Here is a 9,460-nt window from a genome sequence, read left to right as displayed (position 1 = left end):
CCACACACACACACACAAAGCTTGTAAAACACTGGAAGGCCTTGTTCAAGTTTCCATGACAACAGGCATCTGTCTCGCCGACTAAAGTGTCCCTGAGTCACCCCTCCTTTAAAAAAAAAAAGAAAGAAATAAAGAAGTGAAACAAAAACAGAATGTCTCAATCTCTCTTCTGGCAGCTGACAGTGACCTTTGACCTGTTTGCAGAGGATCTCTCTCAGAGATGAGTAACGAGATGAAAACGTCCTGCAGTCAGTCAGCTGCTGGAGGACCAAACCATCAGGCTCCAAAGGTGTGGGGAGGGTGGGTGGTTCCGGGGAGTGTCCTGAGGGATGAGCCCTGAGTGGGAGGGGTGGCGTGGCTGGTGGGAGTGTGTGTGTGGAGAGGGGTGGGGGGACTGTAGATGGAGGGGGGGAGGAGTTGTGAGCTGGCGTCCTAATCCCTCAGGTTTGGCTGCAGCACGGCCTTGGGATAAACTGTCATGTAGGATCTGGACATCTGAAAATTCCACTTGGAATCTAACTTTTTAAAACACATTCATGTCTGTTTTGTTTAGAATTTACTCATTCAAAAGAAGAATGTCAACTCTGGTAAGTTTGTTTTTATGATTTCCGTTCTCTTTTTCTGGTTTTATAAAGTAGGAAATCCAAAAAGTAATTAATAACAGTGACTTTATTAGCTTTTTACAATTTTATCTGATTCAACAGAAGAACAAGATTTTGGCCAAAACTTTGTCGTGTAAAGAATGAAATCTGTTCATGTAGAAACTAWGACTAATTTTAATTTTTAGTTTAAGTCACCCTGCACAGTGTCCTTTTAAAGGACAATATTTCGTATCATGTTGAATATTTCCCACTGTGTATTTTAAARATTCACAGTAAGGACCTGCTGGCAGTGATTTACTCAGAATTAAATTACTGATAAATGACTTCAACATGTAGACGGGAAGTTTATCTTCAACAATCATGCAGGTTTGTCRTTTGACCTCTAAAGGCCACTGAGATTAAACTGAACTCACTTCAGTTCAGTCGTTCTGACAGGAGGTGCAGCAGATGTAGCGATGCACATCAAATATGTTTTGAACAATAACAACATCATTTTTGAGTTATTTCCCTGAACCTCTCACCCTACAGCTCACAGGAATCCTGACAGACAAAAAAAAAAGAAATAAAATAACTGTTTTAAGGCCTTGATTTGAAGCACATCATCCACCCCCCTTTTATGCCAGCATTTAAAACTAATCTTCATTCTWATATGTATCATCCTACAGAGTTATAAACTGGCCATGTTGCACATCAGGGCACAGGCAGTACAGGCAAATGCTAAGGGTGCCGTCCATCTAGGGGCCACTACAAATGGGGGACAAAAAATGTTCCAAAACTTTTTRTCAGAGTATAGTTGACTCAGTTTGTAGAATAATTGCTGGTTACTCAGGTTTATGAAGGTAACTTGTTCTGCAGGTTTCTCAGCTGTTTCGTTACTACATGCGGTTATAAAATGCAGAGGATATTTTAAGATAAAAGTAACAAATGATGCTGTCAAGACTAACTACGGGTGACCAGTGGGCAAATAGAAAAAATAAATAAATAATGGAAGTTTCAGTTATGATCTCAGATAAAGTTCAGGTTAATGTCTGGTGGTGGCAGTGCCTGGCAGCCTCTCTTCTGTCAGCGTGTCCCAGGGCAGCTGTGGCTACATTGCAGCTTACCACCTCCGAGCTTCTTTGAGTGTCCTAAAAAGTGCTGCGRAAGTTTGATATACAATATTATTATTATTTATATGTCAGGTTTCAGGGTCCTACTGTCATAAAATACTGATTTTATGCTGTTTTAATAATCCCAAGATTTTAGTAAAATGCCCTTCACATGGCTGGACAATGCAAAGTTTTGAGTAGATCTTTCTATAACATTTTCCAGGGGAGTATACCCCAGGACCCCCCTAGAACTGCTTCACTCCACAGCTGCATGCTAACATGAACAGGTGTTCCTTGTGGATGTCGGGGGATGTTGGCAGGAATGATGAAGCCTTCTGGTATTCTGTTTTAAATTAATCATATTGTTAGCTATTTTAATTGGACAACCTGGTTTCTAAAGATAAAAAATAATAAAGGCAAACTTATTTTATTTGGTGTGTAAAAGTATGTAAATTGGCCGTGAAAATTGCACAGGGGGCACCACCTGAAATCATGACTGGGGCACCATATTGACAGGGCCTCCCTGGTAGATTCAAGGATCACATTTTGAGAGTTTCGGTAAAATCTGTCCAGTGGTTTTTGAGATATTTTGCTGACAGAAAGACAAACGTGTTCTTGACGATGGGCAATAACAAGAAGATAGTAAAAGCTAAATGTATTTGTTGTACAAATCTGACATTAGAGCAATTAAAATACTCCCCAACAGCATGCAGTGCGTTCTAAAAAGATATCATTTCTGCAGGTTCACATTTTTTAAAGGAAAACTGCTTCACACGGTACGTCCAAAACAAGGAAGTTATTATTTGGAAGTACATCGGTGAGGGGAAAAAAAATCAAAGGAGAAGCTCAACTATAGATGTTTGTTTGAGGCCTTTGCAGCTAACAAGATGTAGAAAAAAAGCTGCTCTGTGAGCTGCAACATGAAACTGTGGTTTCACCAGCTGCCTGAATTAAATATGAGAAATACAGCTGGGATAAAAATGTGTACGCATTGGCATTTTATTGTACAGTATCACCGAAATGAAAGTCTACACCCGTGCTAGGCTCCAAAGAACAATAAGACGGAGATCCTGATGAAGTGGAGACAGTAMAGTTTGGCTCAGACAAGCCAGTAAAAAATTTAAACAGCAAAAAGGTCAGTTGTGAAACTGAAATTGCTCTCGGTAAATTACGGCGTGACCTCTCCGCTTCCTGTTAAACCTCAGACAGACATTGATTCTCATGATTTCTAAGGGACTCGCTGACTTTTTGGCACTCTCGGAGGAAAGCAGATCATGACCTATACCAAATCTGTGGCCGCATAAAAAGCCGTTTGACGTCTGAATTAGTGTACGTGTGTGTGTGTGTGTGTGTGTGTGTTTTGAGTGTGAACGTGAACGTGGATCAATACGCCGACAGCAGAGGGAGGGAGATGGAGGGGACCAGACTGAGTGCAGGCAGCCTAACTGTTATCTAAGAGCCAGCTGCGGTGAGATGATGAAAGAAACATCAGCTCCCTCGACCAGCCTGAGCACTGATCTTCTTGCAATTCTCTGCTGAATAGTTCATGTTTTATTCACACAACTGCATTTCAAGTTGATGATGATGATCCCTTCATGGTGTTGCAGCACTTCCTGGCAACAAAACGTGTTCATTCACACATTTGAACTCTAAAATAGATGTTTTTAATGCTCGACGACTCGTTTTATTGGCTTTAATCTAGATTCTGTAATCCACTGCCGTCCCATTGATGATGTTTTCATACAATAATGTGAGGCAACAAGGTCAAAATAACGAAATCTGAAGTCTTAATCTGGAATAAATGTTCATCATCTTGGCTCTGAACCAGAACCGACCAGAGTTACTCAAACCAAGCAAAGCATTGTGGGATGTGACCACTTATTGAACAATAACAATTACAAACAGGTCAAAATATATCGATTTTAGAAAGACCTGCTGGGTTTTAGCTTTGGTGATTGCTTTTAAGCTACCATAGCCCCCCTGCTGAGCAAACGCATTTCTTTTAAATCAGTCAAAATATGTAACTTGGTTATTTTTGCAATTTGCTTTTAACTTTTGAGAGCATGGCACTATTGATTGCATCAAAGCGAGTCCTGATTWATTCAGATGCCTGTCTCCTTCTGATTTTGTATCATAAAGGAGGAGAATTAGATTTTAATGGCTTTCATTTGTTTTTCTGGAGGAACAACCAGGAGCAGGAAGACAGGGGCCACACGATGGAGCAGTTAGCACTGTTACCTTGCAGCGAGAAGGTTGGAGGTTCAGCTTGCAGCTGGGACTTCTTTGTTGCTCTGATTTTACGAGTGGCATTTTTCCCAAGAATAACTATTTTCCTACAGTCAAAAACATACATGGTTAAGTGACTCTAAATTGTCAACGATTGTCTGTTTTGTTCATCTTTATGTGGCCCTGTGATGGATTGGCAGCCTGTCTTCGGATTATTCCAATTTTTCCCCATATTCTCCACAACTCTGATAGAAACAAGCAGTCAGAAAAAAAATAAATAAATAAAATAACTGAGAAAAAGACTGAAGATGTTGATGAAGGATGGAACCAGTCCCTTGGGAAGAACAGTTTATCTGGGTTACAGTGGTGCCGTGCACAATTCTACATCACAATTGCAAAATCCAGTTTTTGGTGGTTCTAAAACCATAGATGTGGGGAAATGACGATCACATAAACTATTCTGTGTATTTTTGACAAGTGTGTGAGTGTATGTTCATTTAAAGAAAGTATACCAAGTCTGAATGCTTCATCTCTATAGGAAAGTAGGGGTGGGCTATGCTAAGAATTTTGGTATCAATCCGATACCAAGTAACTTCATGGCTTCCATCACATATTTCAATACTTATCATGTTCATTGAACAATTTTGTGATTTTTGCCTTAAATCAGTTGATTAAGATAAAACAGAAGAAAGATTTTAGGCAAATATAAATGCTTTGTATTAACTAACTTCAACAAAACAGAACAATGTTATAGGAAAAAACAATAAATAATTAACCTATTACCTTCTACTACACACAAGAAAAAAGTCACTATTGCAAAAAAACAAAAAAAGAAGCAAGGATGTAACAAAAATATAAATATAACATCAAGAACACATCAAAAATATATTTAATTACACACAGGCATGATGGAGGGCTCATGACTAATTCCAAACAATTTAGAGACTGCACTATATGGACTTTATTTTTGACTTTAATGGTAAAAAAATAAAGTGCAAATAAACTGTAAATGAGAATCAATCTCATAACGTAAGCATCGATCCAATACAAGGATTTTGTTCTCGATAGAATCAATTCTTGGCTCTGTTGTTGTATAGAAGGCTTTTTGCTGACATGGTTTGGATCTGCTTTTTTTATTATCAGATAAAAAGTGCAACAGCAAATAAAAAAGAGCTGTAATTGACCTTTCTCAAAAGCCACGTCCCTTTAGGTACTGTTGCTACACCCGTCCAGCAGTCTGTAGTCGATGGTGTTGGTGCATGTCATGATAGGGATTGCTTGTTTACCAGTGCGTATTAGTGACTTGTTTTGGAGCACGATGTCCCGTAGGCAAAAGCGGTTATAATATGCAGTGGAGGGATGTATTCAAAATATTACAATACGTAACGAATGGGACGCAACAGTTCTCCTGGCTAAGGCATGCTGGTCTCAAACAAAATGGGAGAAACTCCATGACCTCTTTCTCAAATGAAATGACCACATTTATATAAACCTTTTGATAGAAGCCTTCTCCTGGAAGACAACACTCAGATTCAACATGATGACTAATTGGATGATTTGAAGGAAATAATATTATATAGATCTGTTGGTAAAACTTCCAATCAGCAGCACTGGTGAAAAGTTTCTTGAACCAGCGTGTTAGACTCACCTGTCTAACAAATACTTTTTTTGAAGAATTAATGGTTTTCTTTTTTCCACTGAAGTTCCTGAGCCATGTTGAGTTGATGCCATGTTGCACTGAACCTGCTCACATTGCATGGTGTTGCCTAACATTTCACTAAAACACTTTTTCCCCCCATTTATTTATTCGTCTATTTGAAGTTCTGAAAGGTGTAAGTCTTTGAGACGAGATAACACTAAAACAGATTAATGGAAAAAGCTTCCACCAAAAAGACAAAAGAGTAGGGAAAAAAAAAACTTTGACCAGTCGATTCACAGCCGTCACAAGTCAGTGTTTGTAACTGTGGGACCTGAAACTGAATTGTGCGCTAAGCAGCAGCTGGCGTTCAGTCGAGCTGTTTGGTTTGAGAAAAATCATTTCCTATCTCTACATCACACAGGACTTACCATCAGATTAACCGCTGATTGATTTCGTTATTGTGTGTGCATAACTCCACTGTGTAAGTCTCTTAATCTTTCCAGTAATTGATGTGACAACAAAAAGTCAGAGTATTTTGGTGTAGTGTGTCATTTTGTTCCGCAGCAACAGAGCTCCGGGGCTCTGGTCAGTGTAAAAACCCAAAGCAGATGAATGTGTCTGCCGTCACAGCAGCGCTGTGTGATGGATCAAAATGGCGTCAGAGCGTTTGAGCGAGGAGACGAAGAGATTATCTGCTTGTGCAGAAGGACAAACAGCCTGCAGGAGAAACCGGCATTCCTGACTTTCTCTCTCCTGCCAAAAGACACTTTTATTCGTGCTGAATAATAACCAGCAATAGAGCTGAAAATGCTTTGGGAATAAAGTGGAAAGAATAACACGTGAAAAGGTGAAGGGAGTAAAGAAGAAAGAACACTTCTGATTACAGAGAGCATCAACTCTTAAAAAGTAAAATTAAAATAGTAAAGGAAAATGCATATGTATAACCCAGTGATGGAAAATATGTGTTTTTGTTACTTTCTCTGTGTTAAAAGCCCTGAAATGACAGCAGATTTATCATTTGAGACTGCAGCTGTGACAGGTCACAAACTGTCCTAAAAGGCAACTGTGCACAGCAACGTCTCTGCTCTCCAAGAGCTCTGTTTTGTTAAAAAAAGTTGATGGATTGTCATCTGTTTCAGGTTCAGAATGCAGCACTGTGCAAATCAAGGAAGGTAGCATTCCGTCAACGCAGTGCGTGAGGCCTTAAAACGTGAGACCTGAACTGCAGAAGCTCTGCTGCGGCTTGTGACACCTGGGATCCAGGAGACTGCAGCAACGCCAAGAGGAACTCCTCAGGAGGATTATGCCATTGTAGCTGACAATCTGAGCTTCAGCAGCACACGACAGCGACTTCCCCTCACACCCAGCAGGAACCATGGATGACCCCTATCACAACAACGTGAACCAGCAGATGATTGATACTGGAGAGTACACCTACACTCAAGACGGAGGAGGTCACGACGGCTACCCTTACCAGACCGACTACCCCCAGCAGGATGAGGACGCAGCCAGTGACGCCACCGAGGGCGCGGACGAGGATGATCAGATGTATGAAGGGGAATACCAGGGCATCCCCCACCCCGATGAGATCAAGGAGGCGCGGCGGGCGGCTCGGCTGGAGGCCAGGAGGAAAGCCCGTCTGGCTGCACAGCAGGAGGAGGAGGAGGAGAACTTGCCGGAGCAGTACGAGACCATCATGGAGGACTGCGGACACGGACGCTTCCAGTGGATGCTCTTCTTCGTGCTGGGTCTGGCGCTGATGGCTGATGGGGTGGACGGGTTCGTGGTGGGCTTTGTCCTTCCCAGCGCCGAGAAGGACATGTGCATATCCAACGCCGACAAAGGACTGCTGGGTAGGTCACAGCAAAGTTTTGTGCTTTTTTTATTGTACATAAATTTTGTTGTTTTTTAAAGAAATGAAATGAATAAATAAAATAAAATAAAATAAATGAATAAATAAAAGGGAATGCTTTAAATCATAGAGGAGGTTAAAGCTGAAGTGTAATATCTGTCCTTGTTGAACTAAATAACCCAACTTAAATAAAATAAAATCTTTGTTTTGAGGGGAGAATAATCAGAACAACTCAATTAAAGCCACTTAAAATTCATTAAAATTGGCAACATTTTATAACCACAGTGAAACATAGTTACTTTTTTCAATAATTCAACGGGTATTTTTAGAATTCTTCAACATTTCCACAGTGAGACCTCAGACAAATGCCCTCTTTCAGAAAATACCACTTCAAAGACATGTCCATCGCAACCATCGACTATATTCATATAGACAAAGTAACTAACTAACTGAAGCTGATTGATGAAAGTTACTGTGTTGTATTTTTGAAACTGGGTTCATCATGCTAGCTGTGGGGCTTTAAGTCCGGCCTTCTGCTCTGCACAGTCATGGTGTTACATAATCTTTCATTTCAAAATAAAATACAGCTAAATACTTTGCTTTGGGCAATATGGAGTGGATGGGACTTAATATTTGTAGAGGATTCAGTCTACAGGGAAGTTGTTCCAGAACTTTTGTTTTCAACTTTCATCTTCCAGATGGTGGTCCAGATATACACTATCAATGACTGCATCTGAAATAAGAAGGATAAGCTTATTACATGTCCCCTAACCTTTTGGATTGTTGTATATCTGGTGTTTTAGGCCAAACTATGATGGTTCTTAAAACTAAACATGCAGTTTTAGTGTCTGACCCTGGCTAAAGTTAAATTAAAACATAGTAATTACATGGAGATTTTAAAGTTGCACTGACTTTTATACACCAAGAACCTTGGGATGTAAAGATATATTAGTGTATAGACAGTCTTACCAGAGACAACAAAAGGTTTCTACTTCTGATTTCCAACTTATAAGCACATCCAGCATCCAAAATGGCTGCACCATTCTTGTTTTCCCTTTTTCTTAGTTTGATTCAAAGTTTTGAAGGTTTTATAGTAAGAGTTCATCATTTGGCTCCAAAGTAAGCTTACCTTTTTGGCTTTGGCTGAATTTTGGTGCAAGCCTTGGTTTTCTAGGGCCATACAGTAAGTCTTTGACTTAGCAAATATGACTGGAATATTATTGTTAATATTGTAAGGTAGCCTACTCATCATTCTGTTAAATACAAATATATCAATATATAAAACAAACTTGTACATTATAGATGCCAGCACTGCACAAAACTCCATAGTTGACGATTTCTGTCAGATCCGCCACACTGACGTACGATTCCCTAAAACCACACAGCTCGCATGGCAAACGATTGATTTAGGAAATCTACTTTACCAACACAGACGCGCATCCTTTTTGGAAACCCACAAGACTAGCTAATGACAGTCATCTGTCTGCGAGTTCCAGTCTTTACCCAGAAAAGGAGGAACTCATCAGTGAAATGATGGGCTGTTGTGCTCGGCTGGAACAAAATCCTGCAGATGTTTGGCTTTTCACGGCTACAGATCATCAAACAGGAATATCCCCCAGCTGCTCCTGCAAGTTAAGGGAGAAGGCTTGGATCACAGAATAATTACCATTGTGTGTCCTAGCAGTGAATTGGTCCATTGTGTGCAGCCAGATTAGCCTCGCTGAGCCTTGGCAGTGGTACCACAACTGTCTGGGACTTGACTTGTGGGACTTGGATTCTTTTCAGACACCCATGCATATTTTGACAGATGATTCTGTTGTACATTATGGGCTGTGGATCTTTTATTGGAATTTTATTTTAGCGTCACACGTTTGCAGGTGTTTACCAGAAAAGCCTAAAATGACAGAAATCTGCGTGTGGCACCGATGCAGCTCGCAGGGAAATGTACCATGAAATCATTTGCTCTTCAATGTCTGTGCAGACAGCTCAACTGCAAATGAAAGCCCCTCACCTTGTTTCCCTCCAGACCTGGGGGTTGTGCAGCCGGGCGACG

The 9,460-nt window shown here is 40.4% G+C and overlaps 1 pseudogene; it reads left to right on the top strand.

Annotated features, from left to right (window-relative positions):
- Positions 1-416: 416 nt before the first annotated feature.
- Positions 417-8,144, top strand: LOC106522514 (synaptic vesicle glycoprotein 2B pseudogene; annotated as a pseudogene).
- Positions 8,145-9,460: the final 1,316 nt, after the last annotated feature.

Source organism: Austrofundulus limnaeus, unplaced genomic scaffold (genome assembly GCF_001266775.1).
Source record: "Austrofundulus limnaeus strain Quisiro unplaced genomic scaffold, Austrofundulus_limnaeus-1.0 Scaffold131, whole genome shotgun sequence".
NCBI lineage: Eukaryota > Metazoa > Chordata > Actinopteri > Cyprinodontiformes > Rivulidae > Austrofundulus > Austrofundulus limnaeus.
Note: the sequence above shows the minus strand (reverse complement) of the source record. Positions and strands in the feature narration are given on the sequence as shown.